Here is a 15,784-nt window from a genome sequence, read left to right as displayed (position 1 = left end):
ATCCTATCATCTATAGGATAATTGAAATAGCAGGAATTGCTAGATATGACCAGTAACTGCTCTGCTCTTCTATGCTTATAATAGAATTTTAAGCTACAAATGTACACGTCAAGGGTAACTACTTTTCCCAGCCTCCATTGCCCCAAGGTGTGTGACTATGAGACATAGTTCAATAGGATGACTACAAAAGTGATATGTGCAACATCTGGGTCATGCCCTCTCATTTCCAACACTCTCCCTTCATAATGGTCATAGGTGGGATCCTTAGGGAAAGCTACGTTAGATAATAAAGCAAGAGAAACATCCCTGAGTGATGGCCTAACATGACAGAAAAGGCTTAGGTCCTTGGATGATCTTACGGAGCTACCTTTCCAGCCCTGGACTACCCACCTCTGGATTATTATGTGAAAGAGAAATAACTTCTGTCACCCACTGTGAAATCAAGCCCCTGTTACATGCAGTTCAACCAACAATCTAATTAATAGAGAAGAGGTCAATTTCTTTACAATTTAAGTATTTTCCAAATTTTCAGTAATCACCATGAATTACTTTACTAGAAAAAAAATAAGTTAAACACTGTTTAGGAATTTTAAGAAAATTAAGATAGTACAGGATTGATTTCAAGCAACATGTGCCTTCTATCCATATATGAGAGAAAAAAATGAAATCTACAATTTCAAGAAGTAGTTATTATATCCTATCAAGGACATAAATCACATTCCAACTTCCTGAGTTTCTATGACCTTCTCATTATGCTTCATGGCACTTTATTTCAAACCTTTTGAAAAATAGTTTCAATACAGAAAAGTTTAGCTTTAAATAAAATCTGCTTTAGTATCTGCTTGAGGAATACTCTAAAAAAAATAAAACTCTAGTCAACATAGTATAATTATCCATTTAAGAGGATATCTAGACCCCTTAAAGTAAACTTAGAAACATTCTTAAAAACAGTTTTATATACACTAATTCATACCTTTAATTTAAGGATGTTGTTTGTTCCTCAGATAGAATCATAATGACTCACTCCTACTGTAAGTCCACTGGCCCAATAACTCTGTTGACTGTCCATCAAACAAGTGTTATATTTTGATTTTACTTTCCTCTGGAGTGGTGACAGATTTGTCAGAACTCACATAAACTTCCTAATCTCTGCGACCCATGGGCCTGTATTGTAAGATGTGTCCAAGATAAAGGAGTCATATCTACTCCATAAAATGGAGGAAAGATACCTCATCTACTTGGGGATCAGCTTTGAAACAATAGCCTGAAATCAATCTCTACCCATATTAGAATAATGCACTTTACAATGACGATCCTTTAATCTGCTATAACATTATGCAAGTGGTATTTGGTGCCTTTTAGAAGATCATTAAAGTTCTGTGCACCTGCACACGAGACACTTCCCCAGAGAGAACTTAGAGACTTATATATAATTATATATCAGATAAAGGACCTATTTCCCCCTCTTTTTCCCAAGAGAATGCCAAATGGTCCTTTTCTCTCCTGTGAATCACAACACCGGACACTAATATGGCTAACTTATATTCAATAACAAAGGCAGGATGCCAGAGTTTCCTCACTTCCCTCTTAGGATGACTATGCTAGTACATTTTCAAGAACCCCCTAACTCTCTCTTGCAATAGGCAAATAAAGCTGATTGTCCAAACTCTGAATTCTCAGTTTCTCTCCCCCTCTTCTCTTGACAGGAACATAAGCAAGCCAACTCGACAGGCCTAATTACCATGGTAACAACATGCACTGTGATTATGAGTGTGTTTGTTTTTTAAAATGACTCACAGATTGTTCTCCCAGAAGTCCCAGACACACCGGTTTCTGGGTGGTTTATAAAAGCTATTCAAAGTTTTCTTGCAAATTTCTTGCTCCTATTAGCATAACTGCTGTGATAGAGAAGATTCATCAAATCAAATATGCTCTTCTCCTTACAAATGAAAAAGAAAAACCCCACTTGGTTCCTTAACTCCAAGATTAATCAATTTAAAACTTGGGTTAATAATGAAATTAATTTGAGTTTGTACACTGGAGATAATTAATCTGTCCCTAATTTAAATAATTAAGGTATTTCATAATGTAGTTTTAGAGAACCAAATGAAATAATCAAGTGAAATAAAATCAGCAGTAAAAAATATCAAATAAAATAGCCTAAATCTGTGGGTACGTGGTCAGTCACATGTAAAGTGTTATGAAAGAATAAACATAAGTTTTAGTACCAAGATGTTTTTAAACCAATGTCCAAAATAAAGATATTTAATTTTAATGCAAACATGGCAGCCCCTGGGTGGTGCAGTCAGTTGGCTGTCCCACTCTTGGTTTCGGCTCAGGTCATGATTTCATGGGTTGTGACCTGGAGCCACAAGTTGGCCTCGTCCTGCTTAGCACAGTCTGTTTAGGATTCTCTCTTCTTCTCCCTCTACCCCTCCCCCCTGTATGCACACGCATTTGTGCTCCGTAATAAATCAATCTTTAAAATGTAAACATGAAAGAGCCCAGGCATATGGAAAAACTGTGGACCACTTCCAATCATTTATTTAATACACATTATTTAAGACCCTCTATGTAGCAAGTGTCATTGTTTATAACAGGAACAGTGCTATAGGGCTTAAAACTCTAAAACTATTTAACTTAAAACTATCTCCTGATACTTACATATAACACAATGTATAACACACACGCAAAATAGTCATTAGAAATTACAGTTTCCCAATAGCCACATATTTTATGTACTGTTACCAATAATATACTTTTCCTCTAGAGTTTGAAGGGATAATCAGAATGAATCTGTCAGGATAGACTAGGTTATACTATGTGTTAATGAATAACCCCAAAATCTTAGTGGTGTAGACAGCAAAGCTTATTTCTCACTTCCACTACATGTCCATTGCAGGTCAGTGGAGAGACCATCCTTATGGTGTCTTGACTCCAAGACCCAGGCCTAAGAGTGCAGCCCTCATTTCTATGCTTCTACCACTGCCAACTGCCAAGGACTTCACTCACAGCCTGGTTCTTAGAAGGTTCTTCCTGGAAGTGGTCAAGAGCACTACTGTTCACATTTCACTGGCTAATACAAGAGATGTGGCTATACCTAACTAAAGTGGACAGGGAAATGTAAAGCAACCATATCAAGAGTTGGGAAGGAAAACTGGAAATATTCCAAGTTCATAAATTACTGGACAAATAGTCCAAGGCTGAGTGGACACTTAAGTCAAAACATCGACATCTAGCTATCCCAGAAAAATAGGCCTCCTGCAATGATTCCTTAACTCCACCTTTTTTGTATCTGTGATTAATGCTGGGCCATAATAATCACTTCTGCCAGAATTTGGTAAAAATCCCATGGACAAAAGAAAAGTTCTATTCTACCTTTGTGGTAACAATAATACTTGAATAGCTATACTTCTAAATAGTTACTATATGTCACTCACTATGCTACATAAACATTTTAATATATTATATAATTTTCTCCTGACAATTTTATGAGGCAGATATTGTCATTATTTCCCATTTTATAGATGATGAAACTGGGGCATAGAAAGTAACTTGCTCAAGAGATTCTGATTCCAAACACCATTCCATAGTGTTCTTTAACTACTATGCTCTCCTGTGTACTAAGCCTTAGAATATTATTTTTTTATACCACAGTATTTGACGGTTATTTTAAGACTAATAGTAAAAAAATAAATAAATAAAAAATAAATAAAAAAAATTTTTTACCTAGAAATTTTTACCTTTTCTTATTTAACTTTTGTATTATCTCAATTAAAAGAAAATCTAGGGGCTGTTCAATCAAAAGTTTTTTTTTTCTTAGTGATACTACTTTTATGTCCATCCACAGCAATGTTCCCTAAGCACAACCATCATTTATGAGATTTTTTAAAAATGTTAAAGATAGCTCAGTTCTCCAAAAAGTCTCTCTAAAATGACAGATATTTTTCCTGTTAATTTTTTTTCACATTTGTGTACAGATCAGATAAATACCCTTCTTAAACAGAGCACTGTTGGCAAAGCCTCGAAATTAAGTGTACTTTCCTGTTAAAAATGCAGATATGAGTAGGAAGCACTCCATCATTTACTACAGAAAAAGTACTCCTACTATTAATCCTTAGTCTGCAATGATGAGGGTGCAACGAAAGCACACCTTGAGACAAGCAGTCAAAACACTGTCATGTCAGCAATTCCACTTTGAAATTCCCCCTCTTCACCAGGCTGCCTCACATATATGGAGCCTCTGAAATACAACAGCACCTTAGAAAGTGGAAACCACGAGAAAAGGCAACAGTCATGGAAGTGCATGTTGCCTCCAGAGTTGGAAAGTGAAAACCGATTTTTCAAAATAACTCATAATCAGAAATTGCAGAGATTAGTCATTCTTCTTACAGGTGCTGTAACCAACAAAACACACACCTCTCTAGAGAAAATAAGGCTTTCATTTAAGTCCAACAGGTGCCATACACAGAGCCCTTGGCCCTTCTAGCTCCTGTCTTGGCCTAGGGTGGATTTTATTTACATCAAATTGATTTAACTGACCAGTCAGGAAAACTTGATTTATATATATTTAATTTTATATATAATTTATATATATATATATGAATATGTGCTCATATGAATATCTGCACTGTAAAAAAAAACTACTTTAATGTCCATTAAAAACTTTTTACAATGCAGATAAATAATCCAAGACTAAATTCAATGCTGTCTAAATTAAATGACATTCTTCTTGCTTTATAGTACCTGATGGATTTTTCTTCTGGAATGATTTGTTTAAAAGGTTATTCTTCACTAAGTCTCGCATTAGCCATTTTGTATTTTCTTTGAGAATTCTTTCTCCAGTCTACCTAGATTACCACCAGTAACAAAAAACTCTTTGTGTCTGTGTGTGTTTTTCTAAGGGAAATGCATGGAAACACTGTTCAACTCCAAGTTGTGTGATCTTGATGTTACTGAACCTTTTTGAGCCTTGGTATTTTCACTTATAAAATGGGAAGACTCCATTGACTTCTTACCTGATGATTGTTAACTCCTTCCTTCCTAACAGAACCAGATCTTTTCTCTGGGGTCTGGTGATTGTGGTCTTCATAGAGGCAGGGCTGCTCCACGGCCTCAGGAGGAAACACTCACATGATCCAGTCACAGTGGTTCCATCTGCCTCGTCTCTACAGATAAGGCATGTGCACTGTGGGGGGAATTCAGCCAAAGACAGCTTTTCTGTCACACTAATAATAGGTGCATGAAAAGAAACCAGACCCTTCACTATGCTTCTAGATATTGAAATCTGGTTGTTAGTTTGAAAGCAGCCATCTCAGCATGGGGAGGGGAGCATTTTAAGAGGGTATGCCAACCTGCTGAGGAAGTCAGAACAGGAGGAAGGAAAGAATGCAGGTTGCTAAGAACAGTGCCCAGTTATGAATAACTCTGGAGCTACCCTTCTTTCAGGTGGTCCTGAAGCAAACTCCTTGCTGTTTAAGCCTTTTTGGTAGGGTGTTCCTTTACCAGTAGCCAAAAGTGTCCTAATAAAAAAACCTTCTTCTCATCAAACAGTAATGTATATAAAGTATCCAGCACACAGCAGCACAAACAACATGCCTGGCAAATGCTAATTCACATCATGATTGCTGAAATGTGTTGATCTTCACTCATTCAACCATGAGTGAGTGCTTGACTCTGTGTGGTTTGAAAGACTCCTCAGTGCGATTTTCCTTGGTTCCTCCAAACAGAATTAAGGGCAGAAATCATTGCTTTCTCTACTTTGTTCATCGAAGAGATAATACCAAGTTCCTAAGGTTGTTTTAAACAATAAAACTGGCACTTGATTCAGACAACAGCCCTGTAATGCTGATTGTACTGTAGAAAAATATAATTAAACACAGTAGTCTTCCTGACTGTGTAAATCAATTTAATCTAAAAAAAATTTAACCCAGACCAAGTACACAACAGAGCAGCCAAGTACACTGTGTTTAGAGTCGGCCTAGTTTAATGGAAAAAGGTGCTTTCTGGAGAGGAAAGACATATTTCTATAGATCATCATACACTTGGGTGAAAAGGACACATTTTCTTGGAACTTCACCCCATCCTTGCATCAGGAAGGTACCTGCACCTGCTTGGAAACCCTTGCTCCCCAGATCCTCACATGGAGTTCTCCTCACTACCAGTCCCAATTCAAATATCACTTCCTCAGAGAGGTTTTCAGGGATTACCCAACAAAAGTACATTGCCATCACCACCACCATCATATGCACAATCTACAATATTCAGTCTGTTTCTATTTTCATTCATTTTAGCACTTCTCACTACCTGATATTTTCTTGCATCACAATGTGTTTTTCTTGCTGGGGTCCAAACTTGATTGGCTGTGATCAAATCAGCCTGGCTGAGATTGGGACCTGGATATTTGCTTCAAAGTACTCCTCAGTGATATTGAATGTGCAGCCAGATCTAAAAGCCATTTGTTTATGTGTTTACTGGATCTCTCCCAACACTGGAATGTGAGTTCCAAGAAAACAAAGAACTGGACTGTTTTGTTCATCCAAGTCTCCTCAGCCTCTTGAAGGACACGTGGCACATTGCAGACATTCAGTTAAGACTTGTGGACAAGCTGACCAACTGGATTATAATTATGTCAGCATTTGCCTGCTTCCCCTGTAGTTTATGAGCTCCTAGAGAGCTTCTAGAGTATCTAGCCCAGTCTGCACCAAAAAATAAGCAACAAAAGTTCATTAAATGAATTATAGACAAACTGCATTTGTGAACTTAAATGTTCACACACACACAAATACCAGATATGCAAAGTGAGGGACGTGTTAATTAACTCAATAGAGGGGACCCTTTCACAATGTATAAGTGCATCAAATCATCACACTGTACATTTTAAATATCTTACCCTTTTGTCAGTTATGCCACAATAAAGCTGAAAATTAAAAACAAGTAAACCCAAAACCTCCCATAAAACTGTATTTGTGTGCTATAAGGAAGACAAAGATGGAATTGGGTGTGGCCATCACCCTCAAAGAGCTAGCCAAAGGGAAAAAAAATGCAGATTGCCATTATACACACTAGAATGTGCTTACTGCTGTGAAGAAAAAACAAAAGCTTTCAGGGGAAGTAAAGATTGTTTCTTACTGAGGAGGGGAGAGAAGTACCAAGGAAGGCTTTACAGAAGAGGTAGGAAGAGGTAGCATTTGAACTGAGCCTTACAGAACAGATGGAATTTGGCTATTCGGAGAAATAAGACTGGGATGAAGTGTGGAAGGGGAAGTAGAAAAGTTATTCTAGGAAGAAGCAAGAACACAAACAAACCAGCCCAGCTGGATGTTAGGAGGGCCTGAACTAAGACACCAGCTATCAACACGGAAAAGAGTAGATAGTGTCAAGATGTGTTTCCAATGACAATGCAAAAAGCTGTGGGACTGGCTACAACTTGGACTGTTCATTGAGAAAAAACTGAAATTGAGTTTTCATAAGTGAAAGACTGAGAGAATGAGGTGTCATTAATAGTCAGGAAATCAGGTAGGAGCTGGGTTTGAGTGGGGAAAGGCAATGATGGCACTGATTTAGACATGAGAGTTTCATTTCCAGTGGGTTGAATATTTGTAGGGTGCTTGATGTACACGTCTCGATAGCAGATGAGTGTTCAGGATGAAGGATGAGATTTGGAACTGACCTGCATGGTGACAATGACTGAAATCATAGTAAAGGATTTGATCAAGGGAGAGGGAGAGATTAAGTGGCAGAAAAATCAAGTCTTAAGAACAAACATCTTTAGGGAGCAGAATTTAGGAGTTAATAGGGAAGTTGGGAGCCTCTAGTGGCCTGTGATGGGTGGCACAATATACTGCCCCAACATATGCCTCTTTGACATAAGGATTATTTTGAGTAGGCTATTTTGGGAAACAACAGACACAGGAGAAATTCTGAAAACAGAGTAGAAGTTACTGTGTGTGTAAGGGAAATTTACATTTATAAAGGGAATCTCCATTTATAAGAGTGCCTCCCTCTCCTACCTGAAAGGGAAGGAGGACTAAATCACTAGAGACTCTCATCAGTAGACAGGTATGAACTTAAGTCTACACACCGAATCTTACTCTTACTTACCATGCTTTTCTTGGTCATCTTCCCATAACTGGCCTCCTCTACTCTTCCTCCTCTGTCTTTAGCTAAAGATAGTATTTCAGCCTGAATTCTAAGCCACCTTTGAGAGTTACTCACTTTTCCCTGGTTATGTCCCATGTATACAAGAAGTATACATGTTAATAAACATATTTGCTTTTTCTCTTATTAGTCTGCCTTTTGTTACAGGGTTCCCAGATGAGAACCTAGAACGGTAGTGGGAAAACTATTTTTCTGCCTCTACAGGTAGAAGGAGAACAGGTTAGTAGAGGTTATAAAAGTCAAGGAGAAGCTTTGTTGGCAGCAGGTTTAATTTTAAATTTATGTGTATGAATTTATGTGTATGAACATATGTGCAGGCAAAGAGAAAAGGGCCAATAAAGAGAAGAAACCAAATACATGGGAAAGAGATAGAATTATTGTCAGAACATAGTCCTCTACCAAGTAAAAGGAAATGGAATGCAGAGTCCAAGTAGAGAGTTTACTTCTGGCTTGAGCAAAAGGGTGTGTTAATTTGACCTAGGAAGACAGGGAAAGAGAATGAATGGAGGCACAGAGAAATTTTGAGGTGATAAGTAGTGAGGTTGAGAAAGCCTGTAATATATGCCTTCTAAGATAAATAGAAATGAGGCCATCTGTAATAAATAAAGGTAGGAGTTGGGTTTAATAGATTTATTGAAAATGCACAGGAGGCAGTAAAATATGAAATTAAAAAAAAAAAAAAAAGAAGAAAAGGGTTTTCAAAGAAGAGACATGGCCCTGTGATGTTGCAGTCACTGTGGAGTAAAGCCAGTTCTTGACCCTTTTCCTTAGCTCAGAGTGCCAGGTGCCTGAGGAGAGGATTGTGGGAAGGTCTGACCCTGACTAGCAGGCTGGCAGGAAGGCAAGGAAAGGCCAAAGAACAAGGAGGAAGGGGTCAAGGGACTGGTTTTCCCAAGCCTGTCCACTAAGAGCTGGACTGTTTACATATATTTGCCAAGAGATAAAAGAGCTGATCCTGTCTTATCTCAAACCTTGGTATACAGTGGAACCATTTCTAAGAAATGTGTTATCACTAGAGTTTAAGATTGAGGTCCCTCTTTTTTAGTGTTTAATGAAGTCCCCTAGAGAGTGTCTGAACAATGACTCCCATTAAATATAACTCATTTTCTTTAACATAAAAGTTTGGGGAAATGTATAGATATCTCCAATGCTTTTACTTGAAAATCTGAATCTTAAATTCCACTGTGACATCTTTACATTTGAACAATTTTGAACACAGAAACTGCATACATACATAGGATGTTAAATCTTTAAAAAAAAAAGTAGACCATAATGTTTAAATTTATTTATTTATTCATGATAGACATAGAGAGAGAGAGAGACAGAGACACAGGCAGAGGGAGAAGCAGGCTCCATGGTGGGAGTCTGACATGGGACTCGTTCTTGGGTCTCCAGGATCACGCCCTGGGCCAAAGGCAGGCGCCAAACTGCTGAGCCACCCAGGGATCCCCAATATGGTCTACTTTTTAAACAAAATAATTTCATCTTATAATTTTAAAAGTGACAGAATATAAAGGCTGTCTTTTTTTTTTTAAGATTTTATTTATTTATTCATGTGAGACACAGAGAGAGAGAGAGAGGCAGAGACACAACGTGGAACTCCAGGATCACGCTCTGGGCCGAAGCCAGGCGCTAAACTAACGAGCCACTTAGACATCCCGAGTATAAAGGCTTTCTCTGTCCATTTGCCCTAATATGAAAGGAGGTGAAATGGAGATTGAATTGGGGGTAAGGTATCAATCATCTGTGCAGCTCTAAAAAGGTAACTTAAATTCTGGACCTCTTCTATTATCCATCATGGAGGGTTTGAAACACACCAGGCTCATCCCCAGGTCATTTTCAGTTGTACCATTCTAGAAGGCCACAAGCCAGGGACTAAGTCTTAACACAGTTGTAATTCCCTTCTCCACCTGGATCTGGAAAGCCAGTCATGGATCCTCCCACAAGTTGTAGAATAAATAGATTTGCAAATTAAATAAAGTGGGGTTTATTACTCAACCAACCAACACACACAAAGACTGCATTACAAGAAACTCACCTATGATCGGTCAGGAGCTCTTCAAATTATTCAAGGTCAACCTCCATACCCACACCATAAATCTCAGATATTGTTGCTCTTAACAGAGACCCTTCATCTTCCTGCACAACTCCCCTCAGCCCTGTTCACACCCTGCTTCATCAGTTTCAGAATCAAGGGTGAAATGTATAGTGGGAAATGAAACTAAGAAGGATTCTCTATTTTCAAAAGTGAAATTTAGATTAGAATCACATTTTGCTAGAAGCCTCTCTCAGAAATCTATTGTTGTTTAACTACTATAGCCCTTTCTCCATAGGTTAATCCTCTCCATTAGAATAAGCTGAAGAATAATTTAATACTTTAGATTCTCTCCCCTTTTTCCAACCCTGCCAAGTATTGGGGCATTCTTTCTCATCCATCTAATGAGTGGAGACTAGAAAGATGTGGGAACAGTCCCCCAGTGCCTCCTTTGCAGTAGCCTGGTCCACATTTGACCAGCAGGGTCATTGATGTGACTGTCTAGAATAAGAATTTGGATTCCACTATCAGATTCTTGATATCACCAATTATCAGGAGCTCTGCAGATTTTCTTACTTTCTCTTTTTAATTTTATTTTTAATATTTTATTTATTTATTCATGAGATACACACAGAGAGAGGCAGAGGCATAGGCAGAGGCAGAGGCAGGCTCCCTGCAGGGAGCCTGATACAGGACTCAATCCCAGGACCCCAGGATCACGACCTGAGCCAAAGACAGATGCTCAACCACTGAGCCACCCAGGTGCCTCTCTCCTTTTGATTTTAAAAGTTACTCCTGAGAGAAGTATTTTACTTGGGCAGGGATAATACTGGTATATGCAGGAGACCAATTTCAAATATTATAATCAGGATCTTTAGGACACTCTATGTCAAGAGATCTTGCCATTTAAAAATGTCTCCTTGAAAAATGATCCAATTAAAAAATGAGCAAAGGATTTGAATAAACATTTCTCTAAAGAAGATATACAGATGGCCAATAGGCCCAAGAAAAGATGCTCAACATCACTAATCCTTAGGGAAAATTGCAAACACAAAGAAATACCAATTCATACCCTAATTAGTATGGCTACTGTCAAGAACAAACCAACCCCCAAGAAACACAAGTGTTGGTGAGGATGAGGAGAAATTGGAACTCTGGTGCACTGTTATGGGATTGTAAAATGGTAGAGCTACCGGGGAGCAGTATGGCCATTCCTCAAAAAATTAAACAGAATTACAGTTTGATCCAGCAATTCAATTATGGGTGTGCCTCAAAAAAAAGTGAATGCAGGGACTCACACAGATAATTGTACAGCCATGTTCATAACAGCATTATTTACAATAGCTAAAACATGCAAGCAACCCCAGTGTCCAACAGATGAATGACTAAACAAAGCATGGCATATACACACAATGGGATATCACCCAGCCTAAAGAAAGAAGGAAATTCTGACACCTGCTACCACATGGATGAACTCTGAAGACATGATGTCAAGTGAATGAGGCCAGTCACAAAAAGACAGATACCATAGAAATCCATGTATATGAGGCACCTAGAGTAGTCCTACTCAGAGACAGAAAGAATAGTGGGTTGCTCGGGGCTGTGAGGAGGAGAAAATGGAGAGTCATTGTTTAATGGGAATAGTTTCAGTTTGAGAAAATGAAAAAGATCTGCTGATGGATAAGTAGTAATAGTCATACAACAACATCAACATACTTCATGCCACAGAAAATTTATCTAAAAATCGTTAAAATGGGAAATTTTATGTTATACATATTTTACTCCAGGGGGGAAAAAAAAAGTCTCCTGGAACCTTGGAGGTAGTGGTAAAGGTTGAGAATATGCTAACTTTTCCTTTCACCACCCAGGAAGAAAAACTGACATCTGAGTACCTACTCAGATGAGTACCTACTACTCATAGCAGGCACTCACACAGTCACACACAACAGCAAAAAAAACAAAACAAAACAAAATACAACAAAGAAAACCCCAAACCTTGATTATGTACTATTAACTTCTCTTTACAACAAAGAAACTAAGGTTTAAATGTTAACGTACCAGGTCAAGTAGTAAGAACCAGTGGTAGGATTCAAAGGCAGATCTGCCTGACTCTCAGAGCCGAAGCCAGTGTTCTTTTCATTCCATGATGTTCTTTTATTCTACCCCATAAGTTGTCTTTTTGAACTGGCTTTCTGCTTTGATGATAGAGCTTTTATACTTAAAAGTTAGACCTGCCTTCTGAAGTAGGCTGAAAAAGTCAGTCAACCAAATACATTCACTGTGTGCCCACCATATGAGGCCCAGGGCTGGCCATGAAATAATGGAGTCATGTTTCCACTCAGCCATTGGCCATATGGCAGAAAACAAAACAAAAAAAAAAAAAGTACGATTAAAATTTCAGTGTAGGTCGACTCCCTCAAAAGCTCCTGAATACCCTGGTCAAAAGCATTATGTCTTTCAATATTCCATATGGCCAGAACAAGTGGAAACAGTCTCATTTTATAACACAGAAGCATTTTTATCTTTTTCCTAAACCTTCTACCATCACAGCTACTGATCAGCTGTTACTCACTCATGTTGTGCTTCAAGATGGAATTTAACAATTAAGGAAATGTTTTGTGCAGTACAGAAAACAGGCAGCTCTTAACCGTTTTGTGAAAGAGAATAGGGAGCCCTCTTGACTCTGCTGTGCCTAAGGGCCAAGGTTTCATTTTCTTACTCTTTGTGAAACACACACAGAGAACAACGCAGATTGTCTACACATTCCCAAACAAAGCAGGGTGTTGGCACAATCTAGTGAATACACAGCCTGTAGATAAGTAAGTACCAAGGGGTGAGCCCCATCCTCATACAGCCCAGCTTCCCAACTTTCCACTTCGTTTAATGATAGGTGGCTCAGTCAGGAACTCCAAGTAGCGGCATTTCAGATCCAAGATCAACCCCTATATCTCGTCTGTGGAAGATTATCTTTCCATATTTAATACTTTAGGAGGGAAATGGGAAGTGCAACTATGAAATACACAGAATGACTTATCTTGCCTACAGGTTTGATTAAATTCAATGAGTCCACAGGGAAACTCCATGGTTTCAACACCAGCAATCTTTTGCCCCTTAGACAGAGTGCAAGTTTAATTTAATAAGTAACCTCAGAAAAGTAGATATTTTTTCTTTAGTACCTAAAGATTCTTATCTCTCAAAATGTGCTGCTACATCACAAATTTTGAGACGCCAAATCAATTTCAGAAAGATGGCACTAAAAAACAGACCTTACAGCTCTTCCTGAGAATGGTGATAAAGGAGGAAGCATATATACTCTCAATGGCATATTTAGTGTTTAAAAAAACCTACATTTTGAGAATTTATGAGTGTCTAAATATGACCTTTTTACTCTTTTGTACTCCACTGTAAGCAGTTTTCTTTCCTTTGAAAATTTATCTCCTTTCATTCTAAAAATTCAAGAAAAAACCTTTTATCAATGACCATTTATTGCTCACCCACACTTTCTGTTGGAGACAAAGGTTAATTTCTTAAATCATTTCTTCACTTGGGTAGTAAACTCTTCCTGCTACGTAACCTGCCAAAGAAATCTTCCAATTTCATTTTCAATCTGTTAGAGCTCTTTATTGTACTTTCACATATCATTCATAAATATGAACAAGTCATGGTCATGGACTCTCATTAACAGGATCCATTGCTCAAGAGAACCAAAGAACAAAAATCACATTCTGATTTTACTACTTGGCTCTGTTTATGGGGTATAAAGGTAAGGAAACAACCCCGCTCCACTTGTACATTTTATCCCTCACTGAGGTTAATATGCATCTTGACCTATAGATGAATAAAATCTACATAAGCATCAAATCCATACATATCTGAATCTGGACAAGTTAAACCTCCCACGCTCCTTTGAGAAAGGATGCAACTTTAGGAGGAGACCTACCCGCAAATGGTAGCTTGCTTCTGAGGCTATCCTGAAAGCAGCTGCACAGAGCCGAAGGAGGAAGGCACCTTTTTTTAAAACGGTAACTACTGCCCCTCATATACGCAATTCCAGTCTTTGTTGGCAAATTCTGAGCACAAAAGGATTTAACCGCGTCCCCCCCCCCCCCGCAAAAAAAAAAAAAGCTAAATCACAGTCACTATACTGGCAGAACAGAGACACCTCAGTCCAATATGTAAGAAAGATAACGTTTTCCACCACTTACACCCTTAAAACCAGGAGACTGCAACGCTCAGATGATGAGCCCACAGCCTCAGCCCCAATTGATTTCAACTGATCCCTGCTTTTCTTTCAAGAGAACTATGCACCCGGCTTCTTCCATCGAGCGTGTTTCCCCCAAGAATCGCCAAAGCTAAGCGCTAATGAGCCTTCTTTTTAAGCAAACGTGCCGCACGTTTGGTCCTTCTCCAGAGCCCTTCTGCAAGAGCCCAGCCTGACCACTTCCCCAATCCCGAAGCGAAGTCCGGGTCTGCCCTTGGCCCCGCAGGCGTGGTGCTCCCGGCCGAGCAGGGAGCAAGCGGAGGAGCGGCGCCCTTACCTGGGGCCGGGGGCCGGCGGCCGGTGGCAGAGCGCGGGTGCGGGTGCGGGTGCGGGTGCGGGGTGCGGGAGCCTGGGAGCCTGGGAGCCGAGCGAGCAGCGAGCCCGGCGCCGCCCGCCCAGCGCAGCAGGAGCAGGAGCTGCCACCGAGCGGCCGCCGCTGCGCGCTGTGCGTGTGGAGCCGCGGCGCCTGCAGCCCAGGGACTAGTCCCCACCCAGCTTTGTCTTCAGTCATCGTGCTTTCCACAGGAAGCGGCGCATCTCCCACTTCCTCCCCTTCTTGGTAGCTCTTCGCTGCTTTCCTCTCCCCCTCTCCCTCAAGCTCACGCTTTCCTCCTCCCGCGCTGCTCACCCTACTGTGCCCAGCACCCCACTCCCCCTTTGTTCCAAGTCCCTCTGGGGCCTCTGGTTCCTTCCTTCCCCTTGTCACCCCCTCACCTCCACAGCAGTGTCCAGAGAGCCAGTGCTCAGTGGCCCCTTCCCCAGGCGCAGTCAGCGTCTTCGCCTGGCCCCGCCAGTCGGGGGTGGTGAGGCTGCTGCTCTTGGCTTTGGGGGTCCACAGCCCCTGGCCAGGTCCTGGCCCTGAAATCCAGCAGCAGCCTCAGTGGCTGCTCCTGATTTACTGTGGTCCCTTTCAAGACAGCTAGCTGGGAGCCTGCAGCTTGCAGCTTCTTGCTGCAGCATTTTGCTCTGTGGCCAACATTCCAGCAGCTTCATTTCTCCAAGGTCCCACTACCAGGGAGATCTTGCTTAACCCACATGCTCAGAAAGCAATGGCCCTGTTAAGTATCCTTGTGGGGCACGGGAGCTAAACCAAGTCTTGCACGGCTACCTGTAGCCTGGCAGTGAAGACATAGTCCCAAAAGATTCTCCGTGGTCCGAAGGAATGGGGTAGAGCTGAATGCTGTGTGTTCCTAGCCTACAAATAGATCTCTGCCCCCTTCCCCCCAACACACACACACACACTCACTCACACTGGTAGGGCTCTAAGGACCCTCATAATCCTCTAGTCCTTTCCGCTCACTTTAGGATGTGGTGTGATGTTATGGGAA

At 40.2% G+C, this 15,784-nt stretch overlaps 1 protein-coding gene across 3 annotated transcripts in view; it reads right to left on the bottom strand.

The window, feature by feature from the left end:
• The window catches only part of GNG2 (G protein subunit gamma 2), a 113,757-nt gene extending 98,317 nt beyond the window's left edge, over window positions 1–15,440 (bottom strand). The window contains exon 1 of one of the 3 annotated variants that reach the window (XM_072838552.1): window positions 15,171–15,440. The gene's annotated coding sequence lies outside the window, so the exon portion shown is untranslated. Of the gene's footprint in view, window positions 1–14,135; window positions 14,219–14,733; window positions 14,931–15,170 lie in introns of those variants that run through there. The other 2 variants (XM_072838551.1, XM_072838553.1) reach the window with 2 other exon arrangements.
• Between the last annotated feature and the right edge of the window lie 344 nt (window positions 15,441–15,784).

Source organism: Canis lupus, chromosome 9 (assembly GCF_048164855.1).
Source record: "Canis lupus baileyi chromosome 9, mCanLup2.hap1, whole genome shotgun sequence".
Taxonomy (NCBI): Eukaryota; Metazoa; Chordata; class Mammalia; order Carnivora; family Canidae; genus Canis; species Canis lupus.
The sequence above is the reverse complement of the archived record's forward strand: the minus strand, read 5'-3'. Positions and strand labels throughout refer to the sequence as shown.